Source organism: Schistocerca cancellata, chromosome 3 (assembly GCF_023864275.1).
Source record: "Schistocerca cancellata isolate TAMUIC-IGC-003103 chromosome 3, iqSchCanc2.1, whole genome shotgun sequence".
Classification (NCBI taxonomy): Eukaryota; Metazoa; Arthropoda; class Insecta; order Orthoptera; family Acrididae; genus Schistocerca; species Schistocerca cancellata.
The window spans coordinates 363,357,637-363,377,103 of record NC_064628.1 but is presented as its reverse complement, the minus strand read 5'-3'; the positions used below and the strand labels follow the sequence as shown (position 1 = coordinate 363,377,103).

The 19,467-nt window shown below is 45.7% G+C and overlaps 1 protein-coding gene and 1 non-coding gene across 2 annotated transcripts in view; one reads left to right on the top strand and one right to left on the bottom strand.

The window, feature by feature from the left end:
- The window catches only part of LOC126175053 (serine/threonine-protein phosphatase rdgC), a 1,927,531-nt gene extending 1,919,962 nt beyond the window's left edge, over positions 1-7,569 (bottom strand). Inside the window, exon 1 of the mRNA XM_049921565.1 lies at positions 7,489-7,569. The gene's annotated coding sequence lies outside the window, so the exon portion shown is untranslated. The remainder of the gene's footprint in view (positions 1-7,488) is intronic.
- Positions 7,570-18,401: 10,832 nt separating this feature from the next.
- On the top strand, positions 18,402-18,476 carry Trnat-ugu (transfer RNA threonine (anticodon UGU)). Its single transcript has one exon. It is a non-coding gene; the product is annotated as a tRNA-Thr (tRNA).
- The last annotated feature ends 991 nt before the right edge of the window (positions 18,477-19,467 follow it).

The following is a 19,467-nucleotide window of genomic DNA, read 5'->3' as shown; positions in this document are numbered from 1 at the left end:
TAAGCCGATGATTTTATGACGACTTGGTAAGAAGTCGAAACCGGTAATGAAACCACCTGTATGACCAGAAGCTGAAAATACACTTATATCCAAAATTAAAGCAACAAACTTGTATCTCCCCGTCTTGTGACTAAATGTATATGTATTCATACAAACTATCAACAGATGTCGTTAAAATCGTGCTCTGCCATTCCGATCAACTGACAGCCGCGCCAACAATGACGTCGGCGCACCTGTCAAGAGGGGTAGTGTTTGCAGGGTAATCCCACATCCACAGTCGCTGCGTACACAGTCACAGACGGTGCAGTATGGCACTGAGAAGACGCCTACCAGACACTCTGCTGTGGAGGGCCATAGGAAGAATGGAAGCAGTAGAGTCGCAAACTGATGTGGCCCGATGGCTTAATGTGAATCGTTCTGTTGTTTCTCCGATGAGGTGACAGTTTATAGAGACCGAAACTGTATCCCGGAGACCAGGGCAGGGCCGACCACGTGTAACATCAGAAACAGAGGACCGTTATTTAACTGTAAGAGCACGACGGTACCACTTTAGTACTGCACGATAACTGGCATCTGACCTCACAGCATCCCCTGGACATGTTGTATCGAGGCAAACGGTGTGCAGAAGACTTCAGCAGAGTGGCCTTTATTGTTGAAGACCTGCTGTCTTTTTACATCTGGGGTGTCTATACAGTAGGGAATGTCCCAAGTGGAGCCGTCAACATGCGACCTGGACGGTCGAACAGTGGGCCAATGTTCTTTTCGTAGATGAGTCCCGATTTGGTCTGGAGAGTGATTCTCGACGGATTCGCAGCTGGAGGGCCCGTGAAAAACGATTTCGGGACACAAATATTGTGGAAAGAGACCGATCTCGAGGAGGATTCCTAATGGTGTGAGCAGGGATTATGTTTACCACTAGAAACTCTCTTCCTGAAACTGTACGGGTGAATCAGCAAAATTTAACTGCTTTCAGGTACCGTAAGAAGATCTTGGGATCTCATTCACGGTTGTTGCGAGGTGCTGTGGGCCCAGACTTCGTATTGACGGACGATAACGCTCGACCTCATATCCCACGGGTGGTTGAATTTTTAGGAAAGGGAAGATATCGCACGCATTGCATGGCCTGGTCACTCTACGGATTTGAATCCCATAGAGCATGTCCGGGATGCACTAGAGGGACGGGTTGCACTCTCCAAGACTTGTGAGCAGCTCTGCAGGGAGAATGGCAGTCATTGCTTCACCATGAGATTGATGACATCATTCACAGCATGTGTCGTCGTAGTCAGGCCTGTGTTGGTGCCAGAGGTAGTCGCACCCCATAATGAGCACAGTAACCAGTTGTCAGAATGTACTGGGTGATCAAAAAGTCAGTATAAATTTGAAAACCTAATAAACCACGGAATAATGTAGATAGAGAGGTAAAAATTGACACACATGCTTGGAATGACATGGGGTTTTATTAGAACTAAAAAACAAACAAAGTTCACAAAATGTCCGACAGATGGCGCTGGACAGCAAAACGTCAGTGACTGTGCATGACAATCGTGTATAAAAGGAGCTGTAATGAGAGAGAGAATGCTCTCCACCCTGGCCAGGCTCTACAATGTAGTCCTGTCCACCAGCTACTACCCCAACCTGTGGAAAACCTCCCGTATCCTGATGTTCCTTAAACCCGGTAAACCGCCGTCCGCCGTCTCCTCCTACCGTCCCATCAGCCTTACCTCGGTCTTCAGCAAGGTCCTGGAATCCATCCTCACCCGACGCATCCGCCAGCATCTCCGCCAGCACCACCTCCTTCCCGTTACCCAGTGTGGCTTTCGGCCGTCCCTCTCTTCCGATGACCTTCACCTTCACCTCATTCATCTCCTTTCCGAACAGCTTATTCCCGTCGCTCCGCAATCTTTCTCTCCCTGGACCTCGAATGTGCCTATGACCGCATATGGCATTCCGGTCTCCTCTTCAAGCTCCAAACCTTCGCCCTTCCCATTAACTACGTCCGTCTGATCGGCTCCTTTCTCTCCCAACGTCCTTCCTACGTCACCATCCATAACACGGATTCCTACACCTTTTTTCCCTCCGCCGGTGTGCCCTACGGCTCCGTTCTCTCCCCCCTTCTGTACCTTTTGTATACGACGGACATGCGGCCGCTGTCACCCCCCGTCCACCTCCTCCAGTTTGCCAATGACACCGCCTTCCTTGCCCTTGCCCCCACCCTGCAGCGTTCACAACACCTTCTCCAATCCCATATTGACCAGTGGTTGCTAAAGGTCAATCCCTCCAAAACCCAGGCGACCATTGTAAGCAAAACCACCCCTTCCTTCCGCCTCCTCGATTTCTATCTCACCATCTATGGCCGTCCTATCGCCCTCACCCCCACCCTTAAGTACCTAGGCGTCACCCTCGACCGTCGCCTCTCCTGAACCCCCCATCTCCGGACAATCCAAGCCAAGGCACGCTCCCAACTCCGTCTCCTCAAGCTCCTTTCCGGCCGTACGTGGGGTCTGGACCCCTCCACCATACTCCACACCTATAACCTCGTCCGCCCTATCCTTTGTTACGCCCATCTGGCCTGGACCTGCGCCCCCCCTCCCCTACCTTTTATAAATCCCTTCAGATCCTTGAACGCCATGCTCTCTGCCTCGCCTATCGCAGCCGTCTCCCCTCCCCCATGCGGATCCTGTATGACCTCATTCCGTTCCCCCACCTCCTCCTTTTCCTTGAAAGGATACGAATCATGTACACCTCCCGTAAACTCGATCCTCCTCACCCGCTTGTCTCACACATCCTCTCCCACCCCCGCCCACTGCCGCGCCTGTATTCCCACGTCCCACCCAGTCTCCATCTCTCCACCCTCCTTACCCTCTCCCAAGGTGGCTTCCGCCAGCTCCCTCTCCCTGATGATGCCCTCCTCCCCTCCATCTACCCCTCCTACCAACTTTGATCCTCCCTCCTTCTTCCTGTTTTTGCTCCTTTGGGCACCCTCCCACCCTTCTCTCCCTCTTCCCTCCCTCCTCCATTTCTCCCCACTCCTCCCCCGGGCTTCCCCTCCCCTGTCCCTCTCCTCCTCCCCCCATCTCCTCAGCCATTGGCATCTTTGTTCTCCCCTCTCCCCAACCTCACTCTTCTTCCCCTCTTGGCAGGTCCCCGGACTCGCACACGCTACGTGGACATTCGCGCGCCGGAGATCATCGCCATCAGTGTCTCGTGTGTGTGCCTTCGTTTTGTGTTTAGTGTTCTTTCGCCGTCACACCACCACTGTTCACCTGTGCCGTCGCAGTCGTCCGTGTTTTGTGCGCCGTGTCAACGGGTTTTAGTGTTTTTTCTCGTCCAGCGTGAACGGCTTCATGATTATTGTTTTTCGTGTCTACAGTTGTTGCCCGCCATTTTTATTGTATTATCTGTACCACCTTTATGTCATATTTCTTGTACCACTCGCGGCTGAAGAGCAGCGTAATATGCTGCTGACAGCCCACCTTTGTATAAGGTGATTAAAATAACAATAAAGAGAAAAAAAGAGAGAGAAACAGATGCGCCAGCAGTGGCATGTTGACGTTACTTGAAAAGGAGCTTTTAGTGAAGCTGGATTATCAGAATGGGGAATGTGCTAGTTCAGCGTTACGATCCTATCACCATAGGAAGGGGATTCGAACGGGTAAAGGTACGTTGACAAATGCAGCTGTGGCGAGAATGATTTCGAAGTTCGAAGCCACGGGTTGTTTAGACGATAGACCCCATAGTGGCCGACCGAGCACAAGGCGTAATGCTGCTGAGACAGTTCAGGGAGAAATGGAGACTGTAGCAGGTTCGCCTATGCACGGGGAAGTCAGCGCTCGTGCAGTCGCACGTTGCACCGACATTCCATACACTACCGTTTGGTTGACACTGAGGCGTACCCTCCGATGCTATCCGTACAAAATCCATCGACATCATGAACTGTTACCTGGCGATTTAGTGAAGCGGAGTGCATTTACGGCGTGGACGTTTCAAAAGATGGCGGAAGATGACGATTGGTTGAGTAACATGTTGTGGACCGACTAAGCTCATTTCACGCTCCGAGGGTCTGACAAAGCCCACAATTGCAGAATTTGGGCTACCAAAAATCCTAGAACTGTCGTGGAAACTCCACTACACGACGAGAAAGTCACGGTATGGGTTGGATTTACCACATCTACCGTTATCGGGCCTTTTTTCTTCGAGGAAATGCGTGATTCTGGTTTTGTAACTGCTACCGTGACGGGTGAGAGGTACGCCGATATGTTACAAATCGCATCATCCCCAGCCTGGCTGATAAACACCTGCTGGAATGTACGATGTTTGTGCAGGATGGCGCTCCACCGCCTATTGCTAGACGCGTGAAAGATCTCTTGCGCGCGTCATTTGGTGATGATCGTGTGCTCAGCCGCCACTTTCGTCATGCTTGGCCTCCCAGGTCCCCAGACCTCAGTCTGTGCGATTATTGGCTTTGGGGTTCCCTGAAGTCGCAAGTGTATCGTGATTGACCGACATCTCTAGGGATGCTGAAAGACGACATGCGACGCCAATGCCTTACCATAACTCCGGAGATGCTTTACAGTGCTGTTCACAACATTATTCCTCGACTACAGCTATTGTTGAGGAATGATGGTGGACATATTGAGCATTTCCTGTAAAGAACATCATCTTTGCTATGTCTTACTTTGTTATGCTAATTATTGCTATTCTGATCAGATGAAGCGCCACCTGTCGGACATTTTTTGAACTTTTGTATTTTTTTTTTTTTTTTTTGTTCTAATAAAACCCCCATGTCATTCCAAGCATGTGTGTCAATTTGTACCTCTCTGTCTACATTATTCCGTGATTTATTCAATTTTCCAATTTATACTGACTTTTTGATCACCCAGTATGTGCAAATCCGTTTAGTTTCAAAAAACGAAGAACATTTCTGTCTACCGTTATGCATGTTGCAGTTGATTACGTTGTGTATACTTCACATTTTTCTACTTCACTATCAGCTGTTTATACTGTTTTGTGGCAAAATAAACCAACCAAGCAAAATTTCCGTTTGTTGCTTTAATTTTGGCCACCAGTTTATATAAGAGGGGCAGGGTTGGTTTGAGGCCCAATCGACACAGACGGCCGCTTGGCGCTTCAGGATAAGAGTGGCGCCAAAGTCCCCCGACTGCAAAATCTGTATATCGGATGTGCCATAACTCGTAACTAAAGCTGACACGGATGAAAGTATACGCCAGTAGGAACAGACACGTTCTAGAAAACATGGGCCCGCCAACGAACCATTTGCGAAATAGCTGCCAATGTGTTTTCGCGAAGCGCCACTACTGATTTCATTACGAAATATTGTCCTTGTAAATACAAATTTATTAGAGATGTAGACCATTCGATTGACTCACATTATTTTTCACAGAAGATCTACTATAACAGGAACTACAATACTACTTCTGCACGCTACGTATGTAAAAAGAAGTTTTTCAATACCCAAATTGTAAAGACATACCACAGGTGAGCATTTTTTCAAAAGCAGTTGTGTGAACTGTCAACTTCAGCCATTGAAAGCGATGCCATAAAATCAACACCTTCGTAATCTGCGTTGAAAGATTGTCCCAAGTTAAAGGTTAGAAAAAGTTTAATATAATTTTTTTACCCCAAGAGGAAAATATCAGTACATACAATGAACAGGTGCAAGAGCTATGCATGTCTTCTAAGTATCACACGCAAAATTGTATTTTCCTTTACAGATGCATACATTAAAAGTTGGAGCACATTTATCAACTTTCAGCTACTTTCATGGCAAATCATCTGTTATTTAACTATTTAATGGTGAGTTTTTCACATTTAACTTACAGAGTTAAACAGTGTCTTATGTTTAACTAGTCGATATGAAATTAGATGATTTTTTCGTATTTTTATCTCTTTTTCCAATGGAAAGTGAAATGATAGGTAATTTACACAATTAAAATTTTTAATTATTAAATTAAGGAGGGTAGGACGTCAAACGGGCCGACTTGGAGCAGGAGAGGCACCACAGGACATTTTAATTTCCACTGTCTAAACTTTTACAAACAAATTCATAAAACTTTGTCAGCATGACCAGGAAGGATTCAGAACTCACACTCATAGCAGTGGAAGTACGAAAACATAACGAAGTAATTTTTTTTACATGTGAAATTTCATCATTTTTTTCACTTACTAATGGCACCATTTGTTGCTATAGGTACACTTTTATTCATAAGTAAGAGAGATGGTTCAATGAATTTTGCACAGCATACAAACCATACTTAAAGGTGTATGAAACTCTAGAATTTTCCAAATCCCTTAAAAACTGTGGTAAAAATTGAGGTAATTAACTACCAAATTTGTGTTTTTTCCTAAACATGAAGTTTAAAATACAACAGATCATTCGTTTTCTCATAAATTAAATAAATTCTACAGTTTCATACGCCTATAAGTATGGTATGTATGCTGTGCAAAATTCATCGAAGAATCTCTCTAACTTATGAAGAAAAGTGTACCTATAGCAACAAATGCAGCCATTGGTAAGTGAAAAAATGATGAAATTTCACACGTAAAAAAAATTATTTAGTTATTTTTTCGAACTTCCACGGCAGTGAGTGTGAATTCTGAATCCTTCCTGGTGATTCTGACAAAGTTTTATGAATTTATTTATAAAAGTATAGACACTGGAAATTAAAATGTCCTCTGAAGCCTCTCCTGCTCCAAGTCTGCCCGTTTGACGTCCTACCCCCCCTTAAGAGAATAACAAAAAGATTTTTTTCATTCTTTCCACTAAGTTTATTACATGGCACATTTTTTATTGAAACTAGAAGATAGAAAAGGTCTGGTACTTCCCTTGTTTAACTAGAACCTTTCAAATATCTCAGGAATTAACTTAAAACTAAATTAATTGTTCCTTCACTTAATATTTATTATTGGAATAAGATTCATAAATTTATTTCTGTTACCGAAGAAGGTACATGTAGCACTTACTTTCAAAGAAAAAAAGCAACCAGTTTAGACGATCACGACACTTACATTTATTTTTAAAAGTACCACAAGGAGCCCAAACAAACGCAACTAATCTAAGAACGCTTGGGAGAGGGGGAGGAGGAGGAGGGGGCGAAGGGAGGCGCCAAAAGATGTCACTTGTGTGGAAAAGTATTCTCGAATCTGTGAAAATAATTCACATCATAAAATGAATGAGTAACAACCAGTAATTTACGATACAGTAAGTGTAGGGTGCTTCTTATCAAATTTAGCTCATTGAACACGTCCTAAAATTCACCAAATTAGCAACATTAAAAATGCCAGTTCTCGAATCTTGCTCCCTCTTGGATAATTTTCTATGGACGCTCATGGTGCAACACTACATAGCATTCGAAGTTCACCAAAGACGCAGGTATGATCAAAATAACGACAGTGTTTTGTTTTGTTGTTAAATCTACAGCTGTTGTAACAGCAGAGAAAGCGAGCATTCATTGTCAGGTGGGTACTCACGCAACGTTGGGCGCGGGCTGGTGGCAGCGGCAGTGCGCGCGGCACCTGCGTGCGTGCTCGCGTGCCGGAGGCCTCGCGGGCGTGGGCGGCGCGGCAGGCTGCTGCGTGCGTGCGTGCGTGCGAGACGCGGCGTCGGCGGCCGTCGCGACGCTACTGAGCGGGACGCGCAGCTGTGGGCGCCGCGCCGAGGCGGCAACAGGCGAGTGCGCGCGCATGCGCGGGCCGGCCGGCGCTCACAGCTGTACCCGCGGCGTCGGCGTCGGCGTCTCACGGGCCGTCCGAAATGTCACGTCAGCCGACACGCGCCGCCCGTCACACGCAGGTGGGTGGGCGAGGAATGGGGCGTCCGTCTGCCTAGCCTGTGACGTGCTGTAGCGCTGTAACGAAAGGAACACAACAGTCGTCATGACTACTACTACTACAACTGCTACGTGATCAGACCCAGTGGACCGCACGCATTTACAAGTTTCCTCCTCCACTGTATTCTGTCCATTGCTGCTATCCGCCATTCGTTCACACATCTATTGACACTTGGTTTAAATCTTCATGGAGTCCATCCCTCCAACGCTTCTTGGGTCTCTTTCCAGTAGGTGTGAAATCCAGGAGCTTCCGAGGCCATCTCTGATCCTCCCTCCGGGCCACATGGCCGGTACACTGCTTTCGTTTGGCTTTGACAGTTCCTGGTATGTTGGGCTGCTGGTATAGTTCCTCAAGCTCTTGGTTGTATCTGATCCTCCATTCCCCTGTATCTGCATCCAGAACCGGACCGAAAATCTTCCGAAGCAATTTTCTCTCAAAAACAAGGAGCTTATGGAAATCCTGTTTCCGGATACTCCATGTCTCACAGCCATATAGAACAACAGGCTGGATCAGGGTTTTGTACAATCGAATCTTGAATTGTCTGGAGAGATATTTGGACCGAAGCAGTTGTGCTTGGCTGTGGTAAGATCGGTTTCCTGCTTGTATTCTGGCATTGATCTCTGCTTTACATGACGAGTTCTCAGTGAAAAGTGCCCCTAGGTATTTGAATTCTTGCGCTCTCTTGTAGGAATGGTCCTCAACCTGCAATGATTGTAGATGATCAGCTGTCTGACAATGACCACGTGTCATAAAGAGGTACTCTGTCTTGGTTTCGTTTATGTTTAGCACAAATTTACTGGCAGCCTCCTGTAGTGCTTTGGTCATTTGCTCCAACTCCTTTTCCGACCTGGAGAGTAAACAGATGTCGTCTGCATAGGCTAAGTATGCCAGTCTCTTTCCTTCGATTTCAATCCCTTCGTTCTCTTGGAAGGTCTCGCGTGCGATATTCTCGAGGGCAAAGTTGAACAGGATAGGGGACAACCCATCTCCTTGCCTGAGTCTTGTCACAATTTCACTCTCTTCAGTTACACGATTTCCCATCTTCACCTTTGCACGTGTTTCGTTCAGACAGATCTTTATCAGATTGATGAGTTTCTCTGCTATGCCAAATTCCCTTAAACAGTTGAGCAGGCTCTTGCGATGTATGCAATCATAGGCCTTCTTAAAATCAACGAATAAAATATGCATATCTTTACCATATTCACCCAGTTTCTCAGTGAGCTGCCGAAAACTGAAGATGTGATCTACTGTTGACCGTCCTGGCCGGAAACCTCCCTGGTACTCCCCAATCACCGATTCTTCCATTGGCTGAATACTATGTATGAGGCAATTGGACAGGATCTTATAGCAGACGTTAAGCAGGGCGATTCCTCGATAGTCGTCACATTTCAGTTTGTCGCCTTCTTATGTATTGGACAAATCAGAGCTGTTTTCCATTCTCCTGGTAGTTCTTCTTTGGTCCATATTGCCTGTATCAGTCGGTGTATTTTTTCTGCAAGTTTCTCTCCTCCTGCCAGGATCATTTCAGCCTGTATTCCATCTTCACCTGGACTCTTATTCTGTTTAAGGTGTCTGATTCTGGTTTTTATCTCATCCAGGGTAGGTGGGAGATAGTCTGCCTCGGCTGTAATTGAGTACTGGAAATCAAACTGCAGTTCAGGTTCATCACAATTTAGCAGCTGTCGAAAGTACTCTTTCCATCTCTCAGCTATGTCCCTATCGTTCGTCAGGATCTTATCATGGGAATCTTTGACAAATTTCTGCTTGGCCTGGTGACCTTTTCAGAGGTACTTCACCTTCAGAAACATTTCCCTAGACTTTTGTCCTCTGAAGTCTGTTTCTGCTTCAATGATGATATCCCTTATGTATTTCCTCTTTGCTCTTCTCAGAATTGCTGGTGTAGTCTTTCGGACCTCCTCAAATTGTGCTTTGGCCTGTGCCAGATTTGTCCCCTTCAGCCATTTGTTCCTGGCTTCCTTTCTCCTTCCCAGGGCATCTGCACATTCCTTTCCAAACCAGATCTTTTTGCCCACTGGGTTTCCCATGAGTGTTTCCTTTGCTGTATCCCTAACTGACCTCTGGATGTTTCCCCACATTAGTTCAAGGTCCGGGTTCGCGTCCATTTCACTGAGTCATGACACCTTTATTAACTGATGTGCAGCGTTAGAACCTTGTGGAACAACTATTACTGTTGACAGAGTTGCTGTCCTCGTAGTCTTCATCAACCTCTTCAGCACTTTTCCACGAGGCCGCCAGCAGATACGGCAGAGGTTCACGCCTGACGCCGCATGGTCACAGGCGGGCGCAACCTTCACTTTGATTAGCACAGTACGTAGTCCACTACTGTGCTTAAAGTGGTATTTCTCGATTGAGTTGACGCTGGTATGTAGGAAACGAGGTACAATATCTTTATCCCAAAACTCAGCCAGTTAATTGGCAACACACACCAAACAGCTGAAGTACTTCAGACATCCCAAGATACAACCACATCCAACTATCTAATGAAATCACCGTCTCCAAGAATTTAACGCAACCAAGTGGAATACTACGAGGGCACCCGATCAGTACGAAACTTTTCGACAGGATACATCACGAAGATACTCATGGACATTTCAGCTACATTCATACCTTACGGGGATAACATGGTAATAGGTTCTAGAGCTCCAAAAGGCGCTAAACAGACTCACGTCATGGGTTACGGAAAATGACCGACAAAATAAACCACAGAAAACCAAACAGATAATTTTCAGACGAGGAGGTATTTAAACTCGTGTATAGGCCTATTAGTAATTATGGTTTGTTCTGCTGAAAGACGTACGGAAATACACTGAGGAGCCAAAGAAGCTGGTACGCCTGCCTAATATCGTCTAGGACCCCCGCGAGCACGCAGAAGTGCGGCAGCACGACGTGGTCTGGACTCGACTAATGTTTGAAATAGTGCTGGAGGGAACTGACACTATGAATCCTGTAGGGCTCTCCATACTCCGTAAGAGTACGAGGGGGTGGAGTTTTCTTCTGAACAGCACCTGCAAGTCATCCCAAATATGCTCAACAGTGTTCATGTCTGGGGACTTTGGTGGGCAGCGGAATTGTTTAAACTCAGGAGAGTGTACCTGGCGCTACTGTGTAGCAATTCTGGACGTGTGTGGTGTCGTATTCTTCTGCTGGAATTGCCCAAGTCCGTCTGAATGCACAATGGACATGAATGGATGCAGGTGGTCAGACAGGATGCTGACGTATGTGTCACCTGTCAGAGTCGTATCTAGACGTATCAGGGGTCCCATATCACTTCAACTACAGACGCCCCACACCATTACAGAGCCTCCACCAGCTTGAACAGTCCCCTGCTGACATGCACGTTCCATGGATTCATGAGGTTGTCTCCATACCCGTACACTTCCATCCGCTCGATACAATTTGAAACGAGACTCGTCCGACCTAGTAATAAGTTTCCAGTCATCAACAGTCCAATGTCGGTGTTGACGGACCCAGGTGAGGCGTAAAACTTGGTGACGTGCATTCATCAAGGGTACACGAGTGGGCCTTCGGCTCGGAAAGCCCATATTGATGATGTTTCGTTGTATGGTTCGGACGCTGACATTTGTTGCTGGCCCATCATTGAAATCTGCAGCAATTTGCTGAAAGGTTGCACTTCTGTCATCATTGAACGATTCACTTCAGTCGTCGTTGATCCTATTCTCTGCAGGATATTTTTCCGGCCGCGGCGATGTCGGAGATTTGATGTTTTACCGGATTCGTGATATTCACGGTACACTCGTGAAATGGTCGTACGGTAAAATCCCCACTTTTTCGCTACCTCGGAGATACCGTATCCCATCGCTCGTGCGCCGACTATAACACCACATTCAAACTCACTTAAATCTTGATAACCTGCCATTGTAGCAGCAGTAACCGTTCAACAACTACACCAGATACTTACCTTATATAGGCGTTACCGACCGCAGTGCCGTACTCTGCCTGTTTACTTATCTCTGCATTTGAATACGTACGCTTATACCAATTTATTTGGGGCTGCAGTGTACGTGACGTTGCATCTCTGACAATAACATAATTCTGATCGGGAACAAAAAGAAACAGAAATTAATTAAGTTCCCTACAAATCACGAAGAAGTTAATTCTCAAGCATCTGACTGCCAGTTTCAAAATATTCTCTAACAACTCCTAACAACTGTTCTGCAATGCCCTGTAAGCAACAGGCAACTTACCTCGTCTTGCAACTGCATTTACGTGATCAACAACATGCTAAAAATATTTCAAAAGCAATACTGTGAACCATACAGAGTGCAATGTTTAGTCATGAAAATTGCAACATCTACTGCCATTTTCATATACAAATTGAATGATCAGGAGGGGTTTCGTCAACTAGCCTTAAATGGTGTGTTACGGCTTCTGCAGTACTTGTTAGCAGCAGACACAGTGGTTGCGCCAAAGACTGAGACGGTGTGGAATTTTACAATTATTTATTGAACTTTCTTAACAATTTCTCCCTCGTCTTCGCTGCCCAGCCCTGCGGATCCCTCCGCCTGGCTGCTACTGTGTAGATTCTCCGACAATGCGCGCAGTGCTCGCCGCCGATCGCACTCGGAACCTCAGGCCACTAGTGCTCCGCTGAAGTCAGGATGCCCTGTGGTTGAGATGAACTCGTCGCCGCTCGGCAGCCGCGTCGCCGTGAGGTCAGCTGCCGACGCCTGCTGCACCGGCGGCTGGGAAGCCGTCAGTCGCGACGTCGGCGAGGTCCCGTCATGGGCGGACCACGCGCCGTGACCGGGCTGCCGTGAAGTCCGGGCGTCAGTCCCCGGCAGCGCCTGTGACCAAGACCGCGCTGCGGCGGGTCCTGCTAGAAGTTCTCGCTGTAGTTAGTCATCCATGGTGCCGACCGAAGTCGGGCCGACCGCCAGAGCTGAAGTTGACATCTGGCGGCGAACGGATGACTCCTGCGAGCCGGAACAGACTTCCGGAATCGTCACCTACGAAGATTGAACATTCGGACACGGACCACGTCCGTCGTCAGATCCGAACTGCTTCCTGATGGCTTCTGTCCACTGCTGCCTGCGCTCCACTATTTATATCTGACAGGAGGACGTTTTTTACCCTCGGTGGTAGCTTTTTGTTATTACTCCCGCAGTATATTGCAGCGTAACTTAGCGTGCTGGCCTCACTTCCCTTACTCAGCACTCTCCAGGCTTCGCTCGGCGCTCAGTCTGTGTGCGTCCTTGCGTCAGCTTGTTGGTAGACTGCAACTGTCAGCAAGGCTATCTGTGCCGCGCTTACTTCGCAACGCCTCGATCGCCGGCTGCCTCTGTTTTGCCATTCTCCACTGCGTGAAGCAACGCTTACTACATGTGGCAGCAACAGGTGTCAAAAATGAAAGAAACTAATAAAGACTTTAACTTACTATATTCGCAAAATATATTATTTAAACGCTGACAAACTCTACACCGACCTTAATTATTCCACAATGTCTATACTGTGTCCATATCAAAGATACGAATATTACTGTCAATATATGCATACAGAAATCCGAAAAACTCCTTCCAGTGCGCAAGAAGCACTAACTACGTAACTACGTACAACAAAACGGCAAATTACCCCAAATCCTCAATTAACACCAAAGTCTCCTCCGGCGCTACTAGCACGATCACTGCAGGCTGCGACCTCTCATGTCGCGCGGCTTCTCTCCACAGCAGGCTGTATCCGACACTTTCGACAACTGTTCCCTCGCTACTACTAACGATAATAATATCTCAGACTCACAGTTTGTATATACACACCAACAGAATTATTAGTCAACTTTGCAAAGAAGTATTAACGTCCAACTTTCAAACTCACAAAAGAAACGCTGATCCTTCAAGATAAAACGCTAGTAATAGTACTAAACTAAACTCCGTCCAAACAGATCTCGAAAGACCCAACGCTGCTGACCGACCGCCATGTCATCCTCACCCGATAAGCGTCACAAGATACGGTTATGGAGGGGCGTATGGTCAGCACACCGCTCTCCCGATCGTTGTCAGCTTTCGTGATCGCTGCCGCTACTTCTCAGTCAAGTAGCTCCTCAATTTGCCTCACAAGGGCTGAGTGCACCCCGCTTGCCAACAGCGCTCGGTAGACTGGACAGTCACTCATCCAAATGTTAACCAAATCCGACAGCGCTTAACTTCCGTGATATGATGGGAACTGATGTTACCACTGAGGCAAGTACGTTGGCACTAGATGTAGAACCAAAGTACAAAGATTTTGGAGTCACTCTGCAAATAACACTGGTACCATTCAACACCCATGTGAAAGATGGAGCAACATCAGCAGTAAAAGCAGTTTACAGTAGCCAGCAGCCTCAAAAACTCTCAGTATCAACGGCCATGACACTATTTAAAAACAGCCTTGGTACCAATAGCATCTTAAGAGATCCATATAATCTGGCAGAAACAAAAGTCAAATCCCGCTACATCGAACAAATCCTGAACGTTGGGAAGACAGCGTCATGAAGACTGGCCTAATTCTTAATGAAAGAAACTTCTTCATAGCAGACATCAGAATGTAGTTGCTTCTGCCCTACAACAAAGCCTACGATAGCTCACCCCAAATATTTATAGGAAAACACAACTCTTTCTGGAACGACTTCCACTCAAGCAACACCATGGTGACAGTAGAGTGGAAACAGGCAAACTACGGATTCCGACTCGTCATAATATGGTATGCAACACATAGACTCCACCACAAGCTCTGTCAAAACAAGAGATCCCAACAGCCGAATGACGAATGCGTGTGAAAACTATGCAGTGAACACTGTGAAAGATATCATGCAAAAACTGTAGAAAAGGAACAGTGTCATTACAAAACTAGGACTAGGATAATGTAACTCAGCTTTGTATTTGTACTGGTAATTGCATTTGTATTTGTTTGTATCTGCACATTAATTTCGAATTTCCACATTTCCAGAAACCACTTGACACTGTACCTCACAAGCGGCTTCTAATCAAATTGCGTTCTTATGGAATATTGTCTCAGTTATGCGACTGGATTCGTGATTTCCTGTCGGTGAAGGCCACAGTTCGTAGTAATTGAAGGAAAGCCATCAAGTAAAACAGAAGTGATTTCTGTGGTCCCCCAAAGTAGTGTTATAGGCCCTCTGTTGTTCCTTATCAGTACAACTTAGCAGGTCCATCTCCAGCAGCTGAGTGGTCAGCGCGACAGAAACTTAATCTAAGGGCCCGGGTTCGATTCCCGGAGATGTTCTTCTCTCAGGTACTGGGTGTTGTCGTAATCATCATCATTTCATCCCCATCGACGCGCAAGTCGCCAAAGTGGCGTCAACTCGAAAGATTTGCACCCGGCGAACGGTTTACTCGACGGGAGGCCCTAGTCACACGACATTTACATTTTTAACTTAGGAGACAATCTGAATAGCGATCTGACGTTGTTTGCAGATGATATTATCATTTATCGTCTAGTAATTACAAAATAATTGAGAAAAGATATCTGTATGGTGGGAAAATTGGCAATTGACCCTAAATAATGAAGAGTTGAGGTCATCCACCTGAGTGCTTAAAAGTAATCCGTTAAACTTCGGTTTCACGATAAATCAATCAAATCTAAAGGTTGTAAATTCAACTGAATACCTAGGAATTACAATTACGGATAACTGAAATTGGAAACAACACACAAAAAATGTTACGAAGGTGAACCGAAGGTTGCGATTTATTAGCAGAATGCGTATAAGATGCAACATACGTACTAAAGAGACTGCCTAAACTACGCTTGTCTATCCTCTTTTGGAGTACTGCTGCGCGGTGTGGGGAGAGTATGTCACGGACACACATGGTACGGGATTTGACATGAATATCATTAAAACAAAGGTTTTGCGGCGGGATCTTCTCACGAAATTTCAATTACCAACTTCCTCCTCCGAATGCAAAAATATATTGTTGACGCCGACCTGCAAAGGAAGAAATTGTCATCATAATGAAGTGAGGGAAATCAGAGCTCACACGGAAAGGTATAGGTGTTCGTTTTTTTCGCGCTCTTCGAAAGTGGATTAATAGAGATGTGTGTTAAGGTATACTTATATGGAACAGACACCATTGATGACCTGCAGCCGTCTAGAACGAAATTAGAATTGTATTATCACCTTTAGCTGCTGACGGGCGTTGATATGTATCAACGGGGACAGGTGACAATGTGTGCCCCGACCGGGGCTCGAACCCGGGCTCTCCTGCTTACATGGCAGACGCTCTATCCATCTTTTTTTTTATTGTTCTCATTTTGTTCCATTTTGTTCGTTGCATTTGTTCGGTGCGGATGTCCCATGACACCCGTTCAAGTTCAGTGTTGAGCCGTTGACTAAGTTTTTATTTATTTATTATTATTACTGAAGGCAGCTAACCCTCTGACCGAACACGCTGAGCTACCGTGCCGGCTTGCAGGGACTATTTCGCGCACACCTCCCGCGAGACCCACATTCTCACCTTGTATGTCCACAAACTGCATTCGTAGTGTCCCACCCCAACACACTCGTTACTCGTGGAAGACATTCTCACCAAGTCCCGTAAGAGTTCAGGGAATATGCGCGCATCTGCATAGAACAAGAAGGTCATGGCCGGTATTGCCAGAACTATACACTTATGAGGGTATGGTGTCTGTTCTTTCGGACATGTCTGAAAGAACAAATACCATCTTCATATAGTTAAGGCTAACCGGCCACTTGGCGATCTTCTTCTTCCGTGCGGATGCACACGCATTGCTCTAACCCTCACGGGACTCGGTAAGATTGTCTGCCGCGAGTAATGAGCGTACTGGGCAGGGGCACTACGAATGTAGTGTGTAGACATTAAGTTGGGAATGTGGGTCTCACGGGGAGCGTGCAAGGCATAAATCCCTGTAGTCGCACTATCCTCTTGTAGCGCCGGAAATGCATATCCTCCTATTCCCATATATTGTACTATAAAGTTTTTCCTTAATTTGTTACCAGAAGATATGACATTTCTGTGTCTTTATATACTGTAATTGTTTTACTATTTGTATATATATATATATATATATATATATATATTTATGCATTTATGTCGATGAATAATTGGTTTGTTTTGTAAATACTATTTGTATTTTTACGCTGGGTCTTTCCTAGGGAAAACTACGCTATCGAACGAATACATCGATAGGTCGTGTGGAGAACCAAAGTCTTTAGGATCTTTGGTAGTGTTAACTCTGTCGCGTCGAGCGCGGGCAGAGCAGAGAGAGTCTGGGGAGTAGGGCTGTGGAGATGTGTGTTGTGTGACGCTCCCGCGAGTTGCCGCGCTTTCAGGGTTTGGCAGCATGTAATTGCGCTCGACTTGCTATGATGGTTTCTGACACGGTGTCGCTGACGGGAAGCAGTAGCTGGCGCACATCAAGAGCCCGTTTCGCCTGGTGACCGTGTCGAGAAGAAGGCGCGCCAACATCCAGCTTCTGCAACAGCGACGGCCGACAATGAGTGACTGTCGCCACCTCCTCGACCGACGACTCCAAACCTTCAATCAACCAACAAGGAAGACTGGAAGCACGTAAAGTTTTAGAAATGTATGGCAGACCTCAGCTTTTCAAACCGTTCAATGTCCCTCAAAAATTACAGCAACGTAGCATGAACCTTGCTCATTGTCCCAATTGCATTACCAAGCAGGGTCCCTTCCTTTTCCGGAATGAACCCGAGTGTCGCTGATATCCAAACGCCAGCATTAAAGTAATATAATTCCATTTCACTGCTTTAATTTCAAAGTTCAGTTAAAGTATTCATAGCTGGCTACAATATTTAGATTACACATGCACAAATTAAGAGTGCGCGTTTTGTTACCGTATTTTAGCTTACCTGTGACTGCAGCTCAGCTTGGTACGTACTAAATTTTACTGTTGTTAATTGTTCAGAATCATTTAATTCAAGTTCAAAGTTAAATCTCTTATTTCTAAATTGCGTAGATTCAAGTAGCTTTTGAAATGATTGTTGAGGTAGCCCAAGACTAACTTATTTTACTGAATTTCGTAGTGCTTCAGAAACAAAGCTCACTATTAATTTCAGTCACTAAATTAACTTTCAATTTTCCGGTTTTATTAATTCTTTTGCTAAATTAAGTCAGAGTGTAGCGAAATTTATTATTTCTGACAAACATTCAGTTTTCACACAACACGTGTCAACCTTCAGTTGTCATGCTCTTAGTGCTAATTATATGTGCAATAACCTTTCTTTTTCAGTTATTATAGTAGTTGTCCATAGGACTTACGACTGTAATTTTCCCCAAATCTCAAATATCTAATTAACGCCAGTTAATTGTTAATGTAACGACTGTACATTTACTTTCTTTATTAACTTTACCCCTTTTCAGAATTAATTTCCACCAGTTTCATTTGCATTTTTCCTTTCATTTAGATGTAACCCTTTCCTCCCTCTTTACCGACAAATTAACTTCGGTGACGATTGCTTTTCCCAAATTTCCATTAGGTGCACACGGTTTAATTTTTCACTGTCATTAAGGTCGATAAGTGAGAGGGAGGTTACACTCTCTGCCCTCGGTGGCTCAGATGGATAGAGCGTCTGCCATGTAAGCAGGAGATCCCGGGTTCGAGTCCCGGTCGGGGCACACATTTTCACCTGTCCCCGTTGATATATATCAACGTTCGTCAGCAGCTGAAGGTATTAATATAATTCTAATTTAGTATGTTAGGGTGGTTCGATGACCCCTCTTCCAGGCACTTAAATGTGATTTGCAGAGTATCCATGTAGATGAAGACGTGGATGTAGATTGTGCGCATTGTCATTAACAATAATATCTTGTTCAACGTTTTGAATTCTGTTTCTACGAGCATCCACTTCAACATAATTTGTTTAGCAATGCTAATGAAACTAAAGCGTTGCTCTGTATCCATTATTATGTTGACTGCTAATTTATACAGTAGTGTGCAACACTTAGGGACGAAAGTAACTTCCCCATGATGTGTCACAGCCAACTAACATAGGTCAATGAAACTTGGACCACGCATAAAAGGAAGTGGTACAGTGTGGTACAGAAGCCAGCTGAAAGAAATACGCGGCACTTTTATTGAAAGACAATAATCACATTGAAATCACCGCTATTCATGATGATCCCCTGGACATTATGAAAGAAATTTTGGAAATTTGCGGTAAGGTCTAATGGGACCAAACTGCTGAGGTAATCGGTTCCTAAGCCAACACACTACTTAATCTAACTTAAACTAACTTACGCTATGGACAACACACACACACATGCCCGACGGCGGACTCGAACCTCCGACGAGGAGAGCCGCACGGACCGTGACAATGCGCCTCACACCGCACCCCTACCCCGCACGTCTCATTACGAAAGCTGCGATATGGTTCTTCAGAAGGTTTGTGATCACCGCAGAGGGCAGTGCGTGCTCTGCGACTTGTTCCGTTGCTGGTCACATGTTTGGCAAGGTGTTCTTGTCGTAGGGCGTTTCATTCCTCTACCAGCGCGGTTGACAACTGATGGATGATGCTACAATGCGTCTTCCCAAAGCACCCCGCGCACGCTCGATGAGACTTAAATTGGGGGAACGGGCAGACCAGTCGATTCGCTGCTTACTGCAGTA